This window comes from Anomaloglossus baeobatrachus, chromosome 7, assembly GCF_048569485.1.
Source record: "Anomaloglossus baeobatrachus isolate aAnoBae1 chromosome 7, aAnoBae1.hap1, whole genome shotgun sequence".
Taxonomy (NCBI): Eukaryota; Metazoa; Chordata; class Amphibia; order Anura; family Aromobatidae; genus Anomaloglossus; species Anomaloglossus baeobatrachus.
The window spans coordinates 121,726,169-121,742,297 of NC_134359.1; the positions used below are offsets into that span (position 1 = coordinate 121,726,169).

The 16,129-nt window shown below is 51.1% G+C and overlaps 1 protein-coding gene across 3 annotated transcripts in view; it reads left to right on the forward strand.

Annotated features, from left to right (window-relative positions):
- Positions 1-2,063: 2,063 nt before the first annotated feature.
- NBEAL1 (neurobeachin like 1) overlaps positions 2,064-16,129 on the forward strand; it is a 283,360-nt gene continuing 269,294 nt past the window's right edge. For all 3 annotated transcript variants that reach the window (XM_075317649.1, XM_075317650.1, XM_075317651.1), the window contains exon 1: positions 2,064-2,169. The gene's annotated coding sequence lies outside the window, so the exon portion shown is untranslated. The remainder of the gene's footprint in view (positions 2,170-16,129) is intronic.

Here is a 16,129-nt window from a genome sequence, read left to right on the forward strand (position 1 = left end):
CCCGCGGTGGACGGCCGGTCTGCTTTTGGGTGGAACAGGACCTGTAATTCTGTCCTCAACTGGTTAATTAACAAAGACGGTGGTTCCGTTCTTTGTTTCAGGGTCCAGGTACCCCCTCTGTGCACGGTTTCCGGGTCAGTTCTCCAGTGTCGGTACCAGTGGGCTCCTACCCTGTCCCAGTCCACCTCGGGTCTCCGGCAGCCGTCTTCCCGTCTCCTGTCAGACACGGACCACCGTCTCCCACCTAGCCAGTACGCCGGGGCTCCAACCTTGACGCCTTTCCTCTCTGGCTTACACTTGAACTCCTCGAACTCCGACTCTCAACTGACCACCCTCCTCTCTACTTGAACCCCAGACTTCAACTAAAAATTCAACTGCTCCTCTTCCCGCCCCAAGTCCTCTAGACCCCTAGGTGGCCGTTCCCAATCCGCCTGGTCCCGCCCACTGGTGTGCCTTTCCTACCCTGGGGGGGGAGTGACTAGGATTTTGTCGGCTTTGGTGTAACCCTGTGAGGGATGGTGTTGTGTGGGGGCCTATTTGGTGTGTGACCACCTGGTGGCGCCAGGGCGTCACACTAGCATACATGAGGGCACAATGTATGGGGCACTACAATATCACAATTTACCCTTAAAAATCAGCCGCCGCTCCCCCGCTCCGAGCCCTGTGGACACAGCAGTTTCCAAGCACATTTAGGATATCTCAGTGTGGGAGAAATTGTAGAACACATTTTAGGGCTCATTCTCTCTTATTATTAAATGTGAAATTAAAACATTGTGGCAAAAACAATATTTTACTTGGAAAATAAATAACTTTTCAATCCACTTTGCATTAATTCACGTGAAGCACCTGAAGGGTTAACAAACGTTCAGAATGCGGGTCTGGATAGTTGGGGGGGTGCAGTTCTGGATAGTTTGGGGGGCGCAGTTCTGGATAGTTTGGGGGGCGCAGTTCTGGATAGTTTGGGGGGCGCAGTTCTGGATAGTTGATGCCCGCAGTTCTGGATAGTTGGGGGGCGCAGTTCTGGATAGTTGGGGGGCGCAGTTCTGGATAGTTGGGGGGGGGCGCAGTTCTGGATAGTTGGGGGGGGCGCAGTTCTGGATAGTTGGGGGGGCGCAGTTCTGGATAGTTGGGGGGCGCAGTTCTGGATAGTTGGGGGGCGCAGTTCTGGATAGTTTGGGGGGGGGGCGCAGTTCTGGATAGTTGGGGTGCAGTTCTGGATAGTTGGGGGGGCGCAGTTCTGGATAGTTTGAAGGGGGCGCAGTTCTGGATAGTTTGGGGGGGGGGGGTGCAGTTCTGGATAGTTGGGGGGGAAGGCGCAGTTCTGGATAGTTGGGGGGTGCAGTTCTGGATAGTTGGGGGGCGCAGTTCTGGATAGTTGGGGGGGGCGCAGTTCTGGATAGTTGGGGGGGCGCAGTTCTGGATAGTTGGGGGGCGCAGTTCTGGATAGTTGGGGGGCGCAGTTCTGGATAGTTGGGGGGGGGGGGCGCAGTTCTGGATAGTTGGGGGGCGCAGTTCTGGATAGTTGGGGGGCGCAGTTCTGGATAGTTGGGGGCAGATTTTTGGTGTCACTACTCACTTCCATCATTAGTGCTCCGATCACGTCTCGATATAAATGCAGCAGAAGGCAGGTAATAGCCCGGAATGACGACAAATAATCCAGTAAAGGGATTTATAACGTTTCAGAACTTTACAGCTGTGCAGATTTAAAGAATAAACTTTGATTAGTCTTTGAAGCCAAAAGTGTCTCGGTGAGTGAGGGGTTAAGCAGGTGTCCTCTATAGTGACAGAACAGCGATACTGGACTCTACACCTGGGGATCAGGTGCTGCGCATGCGCTCTCCTCCTGCACGGCTGAGCTATGAAGTGTTTGCAGAGACGTAGCTTGTGCTGGTATAACCGCATTTACAGCTCTGCTTACACGACCCGTCCTCCTGCCGGTACCGGGTCCGGCACCGGATGAACGCGCTCCAGAAGCCTCAGTATCTAGCAGCCTTGTGGGCGTGACTGTATTTTACGTCACGAGAGGCGGAGCTTGGAGAGACCGCCTGCTGCGCGCTCCTGGGGTGACAGGTCGCTAGTGTGTGGGAACGCGGAGAGGACGGCGCCGCCCCGGGACAGGGTGACCGGAGCCGGGAGTCACCGGAGGCTTACCGGGGAGCGACCCACACAGTGAGTGTAAGAGGGGCCGGGGGAGCGGTGGTGAGCTGGCCAGGCCTGTGCGCTGATGTGGAAGAGGGAGGGGAGAGCCCGGGACACTGGGAAAGACTGCCAGGGACAGAGCAGCCCCGGGACACTGGAGGAGACTGCCAGGGACAGAGCAGCCCCGGGACACTGGAGGAGACTGCCAGGGACAGAGCGGCCCCGGGACACTGGAGGAGACTGCCAGGGACAGAGCAGCCCCGGGACACTGGAGGAGACTGCCAGGGACAGAGCGGCCCCGGGACACTGGAGGAGACTGCCAGGGACAGAGCGGCCCCGGGACACTGGAGGAGACTGCCAGGGACAGAGCGGCCCCGGGACACTGGAGGAGACTGCCAGGGACAGAGCGGCCCCGGGACAGTGGAGGAGACTGCCAGGGACAGAGCGGCCCCGGGACAGTGGAGGAGACTGCCAGGGACAGAGCGGCCCCGGGACAGTGGAGGAGACTGCCAGGGACAGAGCGGCCCCGAGACACTGGAGGAGACTGCCAGGGACAGAGCAGCCCCGGGACAGTGGAGGAGACTGCCAGGGACAGAGCAGCCCCGGGACAGTGGAGGAGACTGCCAGGGACAGAGCAGCCCCGGGACAGTGGAGGAGACTGCCAGGGACAGAGCAGCCCCGAGACACTGGAGGAGACTGCCAGGGACAGAGCAGCCCCGGGACAGTGGAGGAGACTGCCAGGGACAGAGCAGCCCCGGGACACTGGAGGAGACTGCCAGGGACAGAGAAGCCCCGGGACACTGGAGGAGACTGCCAGGGACAGAGCAGCCCCGGGACACTGGAGGAGACTGCCAGGGACAGAGCAGCCCCGAGACACTGGAGGAGACTGCCAGGGACAGAGCAGCCCCGAGACACTGGAGGAGACTGCCAGGGACAGAGCAGCCCCGGGACACTGGAGGAGACTGCCAGGGACAGAGCAGCCCCGGGACACTGGAGGAGACTGCCAGGGACAGAGCAGCCCCGGGACACTGGAGGAGACTGCCAGGGACAGAGAAGCCCCGGGACACTGGAGGAGACTGCCAGGGACAGAGAAGCCCCGGGACACTGGAGGAGACTGCCAGGGACAGAGCAGCCCCGGGACAGTGGAGGAGACTGCCAGGGACAGAGCAGCCCCGGGACAGTGGAGGAGACTGCCAGGGACAGAGCAGCCCCGGGACAGTGGAGGAGACTGCCAGGGACAGAGCAGCCCCGGGACAGTGGAGGAGACTGCCAGGGACAGAGCAGCCCCGGGACAGTGGAGGAGACTGCCAGGGACAGAGCAGCCCCGGGACAGTGGAGGAGACTGCCAGGGACAGAGCAGCCCCGGGACAGTGGAGGAGACTGCCAGGGACAGAGCAGCCCCGGGACAGTGGAGGAGACTGCCAGGGACAGAGCAGCCCCGGGACAGTGGAGGAGACTGCCAGGGACAGAGCAGCCCCGGGACAGTGGAGGAGACTGCCAGGGACAGAGCAGCCCCGGGACAGTGGAGGAGACTGCCAGGGACAGAGCAGCCCCGGGACAGTGGAGGAGACTGCCAGGGACAGAGCAGCCCCGGGACAGTGGAGGAGACTGCCAGGGACAGAGCAGCCCCGGGACAGTGGAGGAGACTGCCAGGGACAGAGCAGCCCCGGGACAGTGGAGGAGACTGCCAGGGACAGAGCAGCCCCGGGACAGTGGAGGAGACTGCCAGGGACAGAGCAGCCCCGGGACAGTGGAGGAGACTGCCAGGGACAGAGCAGCCCCGGGACAGTGGAGGAGACTGCCAGGGACAGAGCAGCCCCGGGACAGTGGAGGAGACTGCCAGGGACAGAGCAGCCCCGGGACAGTGGAGGAGACTGCCAGGGACAGAGCAGCCCCGGGACACTGGAGGAGACTGCCAGGGACAGAGAAGCCCCGGGACACTGGAGGAGACTGCCAGGGACAGAGAAGCCCCGGGACACTGGAGGAGACTGCCAGGGACAGAGCAGCCCCGGGACACTGGAGGAGACTGCCAGGGACAGAGCAGCCCCGGGACACTGGAGGAGACTGCCAGGGACAGAGCAGCCCCGGGACAGTGGAGGAGACTGCCAGGGACAGAGCAGCCCCGGGACAGTGGAGGAGACTGCCAGGGACAGAGCAGCCCCGGGACAGTGGAGGAGACTGCCAGGGACAGAGCAGCCCCGGGACAGTGGAGGAGACTGCCAGGGACAGAGCAGCCCCGGGACAGTGGAGGAGACTGCCAGGGACAGAGCAGCCCCGGGACAGTGGAGGAGACTGCCAGGGACAGAGCAGCCCCGGGACAGTGGAGGAGACTGCCAGGGACAGAGCAGCCCCGGGACAGTGGAGGAGACTGCCAGGGACAGAGCAGCCCCGGGACAGTGGAGGAGACTGCCAGGGACAGAGCAGCCCCGGGACAGTGGAGGAGACTGCCAGGGACAGAGCAGCCTCGGGACACTGGAGGAGACTGCCAGGGAAAGAGAAGCCCCGGGACACTGGAGGAGACTGCCAGGGACAGAGAAGCCCCGGGACACTGGAGGAGACTGCCAGGGACAGAGCAGCCCCGGGACACTGGAGGAGACTGCCAGGGACAGAGCAGCCCCGGGACACTGGAGGAGACTGCCAGGGACAGAGCAGCCCCGGGACAGTGGAGGAGACTGCCAGGGACAGAGCAGCCCCGGGACAGTGGAGGAGACTGCCAGGGACAGAGCAGCCCCGGGACAGTGGAGGAGACTGCCAGGGACAGAGCAGCCCCGGGACAGTGGAGGAGACTGCCAGGGACAGAGCAGCCCCGGGACAGTGGAGGAGACTGCCAGGGACAGAGCAGCCCCGGGACAGTGGAGGAGACTGCCAGGGACAGAGCAGCCCCGGGACAGTGGAGGAGACTGCCAGGGACAGAGCAGCCCCGGGACAGTGGAGGAGACTGCCAGGGACAGAGCAGCCCCGGGACAGTGGAGGAGACTGCCAGGGACAGAGCAGCCCCGGGACAGTGGAGGAGACTGCCAGGGACAGAGAAGCCCCGGGACACTGGAGGAGACTGCCAGGGACAGAGAAGCCCCGGGACACTGGAGGAGACTGCCAGGGACAGAGCAGCCCCGGGACACTGGAGGAGACTGCCAGGGACAGAGCAGCCCCGGGACACTGGAGGAGACTGCCAGGGACAGAGCAGCCCCGGGACACTGGAGGAGACTGCCAGGGACAGAGAAGCCCCGGGACACTGGAGGAGACTGCCAGGGACAGAGCAGCCCCGGGACACTGGAGGAGACTGCCAGGGACAGAGCAGCCCCGGGACACTGGAGGAGACTGCCAGGGACAGAGCAGCCCCGGGACACTGGAGGAGACTGCCAGGGACAGAGCAGCCCCGGGACACTGGAGGAGACTGCCAGGGACAGAGCAGCCCCGGGACACTGGAGGAGACTGCCAGGGACAGAGCAGCCCCGGGACACTGGAGGAGACTGCCAGGGACAGAGCAGCCCCGGGACACTGGAGGAGACTGCCAGGGACAGAGCAGCCCCGGGACACTGGAGGAGACTGCCAGGGACAGAGCAGCCCCGGGACACTGGAGGAGACTGCGAGGCACACTGAAGGCAGCTCTGAGGGCAGCTTGTGACAGCCGGGAAGTACGGACTGGGTATAGGTTTGCACTGATAGAAAGACATACCGTAACTGTGCCCAGTTTGACACTACTGCAACGTTTGCAGGTCCCAGTGAAAGGACTGAGTGCCGTGGAATGACTGTGCTGGCAATCAATGACTGTGTTGACAATCAGCGGGTGCCTTGCTGGCCATTAGTGTCTATGGCAGCAATCAGCGGGGGCCGCACTGGATGGTAGTGACTGTGTTGACAATCAGCGGGGGCCGCACTGGATGTTAGTGACTGTGTTGACAATCAGCGGGGGCCGCACTGGATGTTAGTGACTGTGTTGACAATCAGCGGGGGCCGCACTGGATGTTAGTGACTGTGTTGACAATCAGCGGGGGCCGCACTGGATGTTAGTGACTGTGTTGACAATCAGCGGGGGCCGCACTGGATGCTAGTGAATATGCCGGCCACAGATGGACTAAATTCGCTGCTTGGTTTGCCATCCTGTCATTGTGCCCCTCACATGTCATGCCCTTCTGCCAGTGGTCCAGGGGACATGCGTCTTCCTATAGCCCAATCTATGCTTTGTGTATCCAGGTCACCTTCTTGATAAATAAGCAAGGATTTGCAAAACATGCATGTATATTTCAGGAAAGAAATGATGATCTGTCCCTAGTTCAGTAACACCGCCGTGATTCTTATTTGATAAAGGTACTAAGAGGTCCCACTAAGGCCAATATTGGGTATCCTGGGACCCCTGGTGTTCCTATGTGGGAGCATGGGGTCAAAGTGCAATATGAGAAAAAAAATCACATTCCACTTGGACCAATGTTAGTGAATGGGGCAGAGCAGATCTGAGAGTTTTTCCTAAGCTCAAATCAGGCTGAAGAAAAAACACAGCATACTGCGATTGTCAGTGTATATCGGATGAGACTCGCCAATACAAGTCAATGGGTGCGAGGAGAAAAACGGACAGGACCTGGATCATCTGCATGCCGTCTGATTTTACAGATACGTCACCATTCTGTAGCACAGAATACAGGAAATGGTCCTGTAAATGATTGTAGAATAACTGCTGAGAAAAAATAAAGAACATTGTATACGGATGTCATACGGACGCTCTGCAAGAAAAAAAAAATATAACATTCGACAAATGGAATATCAAACGGATTTTACTTATCCTACTTTTCTGAATGAGAATGGGACTGATTTTTTTTTTTTTTTTAAATATCCTAGTATGAGCGAACCCTTAGGCTATGTGCCCACGGGATTATGTGCCCGTGGATATATCCGCAGGTACGTCTGCAGGTTTTCCACAGCTGATCCCCCGGAATCCGCAGCTATCCATTGTTGCGGGATTCCAGTGATATATCTGTGGTAAACCTGCAGACATTCGGGCTGCGACTTACCTGCGGAAGTCCCGCATCTCCATAGTGGAGGGCCGGGATTTCCGCATGAATAATTGACATGCAGTTACATGCGGTTGTGGGACATCCGCAGCATATTCCGCAGCCGCACATACCGCAGCATGGACACAGCACTCCCCATGTCCCATAGGATAACATGGGGAGTGTCTGTACTTGCTAAAACCTGCGGATTTATCTAGAAAATCCAGATAAATCCGCAGGTTTTCCGCCGCAAAAATCCGCGGGTACATAGTCCCGTGAGCACATAGCCTTAAAGAGATTCTCAGGTCATGTGATATTAACATATCAGGGGATCGGTCCTCAATGTCAGATGGGTGGAGGATCGTCACCCGTGACCCCTGCGCTATTATCTCCAGCGGTGGTCGGATGTAAACACTGAGCTGCACTGTATGGCGTCACTCATTGTAGCGGATCTATCGCGGTCTGCAGCTCAGCTGCCTAGTGCAATATTTACATCCTCTGGAGCTATGGGTGGCGGTTCCTGGTGTCGGACCCCCACTGATCTGATATTAATGTCTGATCTTCAAAGAGATTTTCTACAACAAATTTGGGATGTTTGAATATACCTTAAAGGGGCTCACCGAGCTCATGCTATCGATGACCGACCTTCAAGCTTTTTCAGCAAGCTTACAGAAATATTTGTGGAATTGTAGAACAGATAATCTGCACCATGTTGTGCAGAATTTTGGTCAGATTTGCTTGCGGATTTGCAATAAAAAAAAAAAAAAAAATATATATATTTTGATAGTTCCCTCCACTAACTCCCCTTACACAGCAGCCTGTGCCCCTCACGTGCTCCAGCAATGATGCCATAGAGGAGGATCGCTATACGGACTGAGTTATATGGATTCTTTATCTCACTTGGAACACATTGCTAAAATTTCACGATAAGGTCACAAGCATTACCTGTCATAAAGTGACGCTGCATGTTACTGCACAGAGGACTGCGGGGTGTGGAGAATACGGAAAGTATCCACCTTGGATCTACCTTAATACCCTGTTCATCCTTAGTCCGGGGTCCGGATAGGACATCGGCAACATTTCCTGTGACTTGTGAATGGAGCCTGAGGGCCTGCGTATACAGGGGTGGTGCGTCCTATGCCCCTGAGATATGATTAGGGAAATCATCCACATCTGGTGGTTTGTGGTTGACATGGCTAATAATGGAATAGCTCCTCGAGAGTTACTAGGTCACAGTGATTGGCGGCTTTCTCTATCCTCATGATGATTCTGATGATGAGTGATAGTTTTTCTGCAGCAGTGCGACAAATAGCGAGGAAAATATAAACGGACTGTGACTGGGAGAAAGTCATTATAATGTGCCCACAGGAGCTCGCACCTGCAGATTTTGCCGAGGAAGACCTGCGGATTTATCCGATTTTCTAGATAAATCCGCATGTTTTAGCAACTACAGACACTCCCCATGTTATCCTATGGGACATGGGGGTGCTGTGTCCATGCTGCAGTATGTGCGGCTGCGGAACATGCTGCGGATGTCCTGCAGCCGCACGTAACTGCATGTCAATTATTCCTGCGGAGATAGAGGCTGAGACTTCCGCAGGTAAGTCGCACGAATGTCCGCAGGTTTTCCGCAGCTATTTTGCCGGAATCCCACAGCAATGGATTGCTGTGTATTCTGGGGAGCTGCTGCGGGAAACCTGCAGATGTATCCATTGGTGCGAGCTCCTGTGGACGCACAGTACTTTGGTCTGACTGTAAATCAGTGCACATTTTTGTATAGTGTTGCCCTGTGGCGGCTAACTTTGTGCAATCACATGGGCATTTAATAGAAACATTGTACAGATTTGGGGAAAAATTTGTCTGTAAATTGTGTAAAATAAAATCTATGACCTCTCTAGCCTCCCTCACTAACGCTCGCCTGGTTCTCTGGTGGTCTTTGTCCGATCTTGTCTCCTGCATTTGCGTTTACGTTTAGTCCCATGTGACCCCTGCAGTTTGTGTTTGACTGCAGCGGTTACACTGGATGAGATATCGGAGCAGCAGGTCAGTTTATAAGGAATTTTGTAAAGTCTCATTAAGGCCATACTCGCATGATGTGTTGCAGATGCGTTTTTTGTTTTTTTTTTTTTAATTTTCAGGAAATATAATAAAATTGGCACTTTTTTACCAAATTATTATAAAATTGTGGCAAAAAAATAGCATTGAGTGGCTCACACAGCCTTACTTTACTGCTACTGTAGTATGCTGTGGAGTTCTCCGAATACAAATGTGGCCAGGAAAGCTGCGGCTTACATGTGGACGTACCCCGAAAGTGGATTCTCAAACAGATTTTTTTTATTCTGCTTAAGGATATGTCCACGTGGGGTTTTATACATGGATTTTTTTTTCGGGGCTTAAAAATTCTTGTCTAAAAGGCCCATGGTTTTGGTGGTGTTTTCGAAGAACATGCATTTTTTTACGCAGTGTTAATATTGTTGTTTTTACATTGCTGTGCAGTGGTAATTATTTGCACAGCTTTTTTTCAGGCAAATTTCAGCCTTTCATTTATAGCACCGCTCCAGTGCTGAAAACAGATGCTGGAGTTGTGCTTTGATAAAATAAACGACACTAGCGTCAGAAATAATCGAAAAGGCATCAAAATGGTTGAGGATAAAAAGTTTTTGTATTTTCCTGAACTGTTTTCTGCTTCTACAACCCAGTGGGTAGATCGGCAACTAAGAGGCATGGTGTACACTAGAAGTACATTGTGGATGTATATGTGAATGTACAGCACTAATCTTAATGTAGATTTGCGCCTCTTATTGAACTTGATGAATCTTTTCAAGTTTTATTGCAAAAAATGACCTCCAGAAACTGGAGCGCCTCTCTCTTAAATTACGCCCCAAAAGAGGTATAAATTAAGAATCATTTGTTGCTTGTACTTGCCCCTCCCCTTTAAAAATGTGATGGCACACCCTGGTACTGGTATAAAAATGGCAAAACTGCAAGTTCTGGAAAAAGTTTGGCACTGCTCCTATTATTGAAAAAATAATACACTCCTTATCCTGGCAAAGTCTATGAGAAATCAGAAATGCTGTGCGCCCTGTGCGTCTTTTTTTTTTTTCTTACAGTTTTTGGTGCAGAAAAAGAGGCAGCATGTCAGTTGGTCTGTTTTTTTTTTTTTTCCTGTATTTTCAGCCCTTCCAGCCATTGAAGTCACAAAAAACGCACCCAAAAAGTGCATACTTTTTGGTGCGGAAAAGTCCTGCAATGTGCGCACGTACCCTTAGGCTATGTGTGCACTTCGTTTTTCGCGGTGTTTTTCATGTGAGTTTTTGGTCTAAAAACTGCATGTCTTTGCTTCCCCAGCAAAGTCTGAGTTTTCATTTTTGCTGTCTGCACAGTGCAGTTTTGTTTTAGATGAGTTTTTGTGGTGACCACAAAGATGCAACATGTCAACTATTTCCGTGTCTTTGCTAGCGTTTTTAACCCATGCAATGCATTGGAAAAAAACGCAGCAAAAATGCATACAATGTTTTGAAGTGTTTTTTTGCGTCCAGAAACGCACAAAAACACTGCATCTTTGTGGTCACAAAAAAAAGGCAACGTGTGCACATAGCCTTAGGCTATGTGCCCACGGGATAACGTTTTGCCATGGAAAACCTGCGGACTTATCTGGATTTTATAAATAAATCTGCAGGATTTAGCACGTGCAGACACTCCCCATGTTACCCTATGGGATTTTGGATGTGCTGTATCAATGCTGCGGTATATGCTGTGGATTTCTTGCAGCTGCACGTAACTGCATGTCAATTATTCCTGCGGAAATACCTGCGGAATTCCCGCTCCTCCACTATGGAGATACAGGGCGGGAATTCCGCAGGTATTTCCGCACTTGTCCCGCAGGTTTACCGCAACAAAAATGCTTGAAACCCGCAGCAATGGATAGCTGTGGATTCCGGGAGCAGCTGCGGCAAACCTGCGGACAAACCTGCGGCAACATCCACGGGTACATTGTCCCGTGGGCACATAGCCTTACTCTGTTTTCTGAGGTTTAAGAAAGTTGCAGATTTTATCGGCTGCCATATGTTCATCATAATTTGCTACTTTTTAGGCTTTGTTTTGTACATTGACCCCAGTCTATGGGTGGCGTAGATTAGAATTTTTCGGCGCATGCATAGCAAGCTTGGATTTATCAAACTGAAAAAAACACCAGCACACAGATAACGTATTGATGGCAGCCGAGTGATATTTTCTTTTTCCATAGACCCAGTCACATTTTTGGGCAGGTAGGATCCCCAAGTCGGAAAAAAATGGACGTTTTTTTTTTTTATTTTTATTTATTTTTTTGGGGGGGTACAAGTTCTGTCTGTAAAAAAACAGAACGTATACTTGAAGCACTACTGAAAAAATCTGCCAACCTCTTGTTAAAGAAGCAGCTGATCCCTTTGGATTTGATTGGTGAACCCTTGTAATCGGTAATTATCTTGAGGAAGTGATCTACAGTCACACACAATACATGGTCTTTGTGTTGACAAAAGGAGGTGACTCGTGTATCATTAATATGTAATAATAATGTATAGCACAATCCGATCATACTATGATTGTTTACGTAGATTTTCCGCATATAGCCTATTCTCCTCAGCAGTTAAATCTCCCTCATTCTCCGTACACTGCAGCCCGAGCTCATGAAGGGGTTAAATGTAAAAGTCACATGCTACAATTGTTCGCAGCCTGCCATGCTCACAGCTGATCCAGAGGAATTTGCCCAGTTGCATATCTCCTTCTCTGTTTGGATGAAGCAAATTCCTCTTCTCCCTCCTTTAAAGTGTAGCTGTAGTTAGGGAAAAAAAAAACAAAACCGAAAACTTTGGACATGTCATAGAGGCCTGTCAGAAGTGTTTGATGTGTGGGGGTCCAGGTGCGGAGACTGCCAGAGCAGAAGGTCACAGCCAAGTGCTGCTTTTTTCCTGAGGCTGAAGACATACTTCATAGACTTTCTATGGTCTTTCCTCCAGCTTTGGGCTTGTTCACATGTTGCATTTGTCACTTTTTTGCAGTGCATTAATGCCATGGAAAAAAGTGACACCTATCCCAGAAACCTGGAAAGTGAATGAGATCTGACTTCTCATGCAAATGATGCTTGGGTTTTTTTCCTGCAGATTTGAACGTTTTTTCAAAATCTGCAGCGTGTCAATTCTCTGTGTTTTTGCAGCTTTTTTTTCATCCATTTTTCATCCATTCAAATGAATGGGAAAGAAAAGAGCACATTATTCTGTTATTTTCATGTCAATACTAGTTTTTGCATCAGAAAAGTCTGCTGAAAATACTGAACATGTGCACATAGCCTGACAGCAGCATTAGCTAAGCACTTTTTCTTCTTTGTTTTAGCTATTGGTAGGGATTTAGGCACCTGGAGCCCATGGATCAATACTCCTGACATGTCTATATAAAATTCCAACACTGACAGCTGTTGCATGCTGACCGATTCACAGGCAGCATGTTGTTTTGGACACGGGCTGCACAATTTCAGCCTGATACTGTATATTTAACTTTGAAATGCTGTATCATTTCAGAGAAGAACATAAACTTTACAATCCGCCGGGGACTAAGCTACGCGACACTAATAGGACAGGTAGGTGCCAGACTGCTTCTCCCCTCCCGCTGACCTGGAGTGACAGGTTTCTCCCGATAAACACAGAGAGAGACCTGTCACTCAAGGGGAATGGGCGGGGAGAAGCCTCCAGTGACCCGCCTCTCTGACTAGCCTCCTATTCAGCTTGGTCCATGATACCTTTTAAAGTATATTCTTCACCAAGTTGTCGCAGTGCCAACCATACCTGAAATCATGCAGCTCAAGTCTAAGGCTATGTGCGCACTAGAGCTTTTTACCTGCGGATTTACCCGCGGATTTGCCCCGGAAATTTCTTGAGAAATGTCTGCAATCTTTGTGCAGACATTTCCCATGAAATTCAATGAGGAAAAAAAAAAGCTGTGCGCACTGTGCGGATTTTTCTCAAGAAAATTTCTTGAGAAAATTTTCTCGAGAAACTTTCTTGAGAAAATGTGCATGTCCATTAATTTCCGCAGGTACCTGCGGTATTCCGGGGGTATTCCGCAGGTAGCAATGATGTGCGGTATACCACCGGAATAGCCGCGAATTACCTGCGGTAATGCACATCGCTGCCTGCGGTTTTGCAGGAAGCGATGTCATTATGCCAGGAAGAGGAAGCGGAGCAGAGTAAACACAGACGTCGCACTCCCTGGACGCCGCACAGAAGCACTTCCGTGCGACCTCCAGGTGCCCGTGCAGTCTGTGTCCTGCTCCGGCCTCGCGGCTGCCTGCACTGCAGGGTGTCAGTGTCTGCCCGCAGTGTCAGCAGCCTGTCACGCTGCAGCGCAGGCAGACACTGACATCCTGCAGTGCTGGGAGCCGCGGGGATGACAATCGCTGCTGTCAGGAGGTGAGATCATTACCTGCTGTGACGATCTCCTGCCTCCTGACGTCAGCGCTGTCACTGCTGTCTATGCCCGTCTCGCGAGCGGCCCGAGACTGTCACTAGCGGTGACGTCACGGGCTCTCGCGAGACTTCTGACAACGCGGCGGGCATAGAAGTCAGTGACAGCGCTGACGTCAGCAGTACAGGAGATGATCGCAGAAGGTAATGATCTCATCTATGCTCCTGATGGCAGCGCTCGTCATCCCCTGCAGTGACCTGAGCTGACCTATTGATGTTAGCTCAGGTCACTGCATTGCTCTCCCAGCCAATGGGGAACATTCTGTTCTTCATTGACTGGGACAGCGACTATGGTATGGATCGCCGTGCCCCCCCACCCCCCTTATTGGATTACGCCGGACGTGGAATTGATTGTGCTCTTTTCAATAAATTGGTTAAAGAGGGAATGTTTTGGGGAGTGTTTTTTCAAATAAAACTTTTTTTGTTGTCTATTTTTTAATTATTACTGACTGGGTTGGTGATGTCGGGTATCTGATAGACGCCTGACCTCACCAACCCCAGGGCTTGATGCCAGGTGACATTACACATCTGGCATCAACCCCATATATTACCCCGTTTGCCAACGCACCAGGGCGCAGGATGAGCTGGGGCAAAGCGCCAGGATTGGCACGTCTAATGGATGCGCCACTTCTGGGGCGGCTGCGGCCTGCTATTTTTAGGCTGGGGAGTGTCCAATAACAGTGGACCTCCCTAGTCTGAGAATATCAGACCCCAGCTGTCCGCTTTACCTTGGCTGGTGATCCAATATGGGGGGGACCGCACGTTTTTTGTTTTAAATTATTTATATAATTTAAAATAACAGCGTGGGGTGCCCACTGTTTTGGATTATCAGCCAAAGTGAAGCTGCCAGCGGTGGTCTGCAGGCTGCAGCCGTCTGCTTTACCCTAGCTGGCTACAAAAAATGGGGGGACCTCACGTCGTTTTTTTTTAATTATTTATTTATTTTATGGCTAAATACAAGGCTAAGCACCCTTTAGTGCCACATGAAAGTCACTAAAGGGTGCCAGCTTAGAAAATGCAGGGAGGTGGAACATTATATAGGTTTTTCTCATCTATCTATCTATCTATCTATCTATCTATCCCTCTATCTATCTATCTATTCATCTATTCATCTATCCATCTTTCCCTCTATCCATTATCTATCGATTATCTTTATTATTTATTGCAGGGACAAACCTGCGGCAAATCCGCGGCAAAACCGCATGCGGATTTGGTGCGGATTTTTTCCGCAGGTCCGGAAATCTTTCACTGGCAGAAGTTTCTCAAGAAATTTTCTTGAGAAACTTCACATTTCTAGTGCGCACATAGCCTAATACTTTCTACCCGTGGATCAGGCAGCATGTATAAGTTATCAGGTTCCCTTTAGACACTGCCTTTATGTAACAATTTATTGCCCTGTTTTGTCATAGTGAAAAACCCCGAGAAACAAAAGGCTCCCATACACATGATAATCAAACAATTAAAGATCATTTGTATGAAACTTAGTTTGAACAACCGCACCAAACATATCTGAGTAGATTGTAAAAATCTTTCAGATGAAACCATACCTTTGTGTTTGATAGATAACAGAAACATTACATAATCAATGGGATGGTTTAAGGGAAATAACAGATCTTTCATTTTCCAAACAATCAGCACATAAACATTAAGCTGTAGACGATGGTTACATGAAAATGTCAGACATGCTTGATCTTTCATACAACTACGATCAGCTGTCGCCCAAAAGGCGATCATTTCCCATCTAAAGAGATGAGCAACAAAAAAAATCAATTTGACCGAAACCCTCCATTTGGTATAACGTTGATCTAATCTTTATGGGGGCCTTTAGGTTAGTGAAGAAATAGAGGTTCAAAAAGCCATGAAAAGTCATGACACCAGCTGAAATCTGTCAGTAATTAGAAAGCAATCCTCCAACTTATATCAGCTGGTTCAACTGATATAAAAAGGTGGTGTCTCATTACCAAGATGCCACAGAAAAAACACCTCATGATGGGTAAAACCAGTGAGCTTTCTCGAGACCTTCACAACCTTATGATTGCATTGGTTGGACAAGAATTTCTAAATTAGTGATTCCAGTGAGCACCGTTAGGCCCTGTGCGCACACTGCGCGTTTACACGCGTTTTTGCTGTGTTTTTGCTGCAGAAATTTCTTGAGAAAATGGTTGTAACCTTTCTGCAGACATTCCACAGCAAAACCTATGGAAAAAAAAAATAGCTGTGCACACACTGCATTTTTTTCTCAAGAAAATTCTTTCTGCAGAATTTCTTGAGAAAAAAAATGAGCATGTCACTTCTTTTCTGGAGGTACCTGCATTTTTTGCTATAGATAATGGTAAAATAATGCAGGGAACAACCTGCGGAACAATGCACCAAAAATGTGTAAAAAACGCATGCGTTATTGGTGCGTTTTTTGACCGCAGGTGCGTTAATCTTTCACTCTCAAGAAATGTCTTGAGAAAAATCCTTTTTTTTAGTGCACACAGGGCCTTAGAACCATAATCCAGAAGT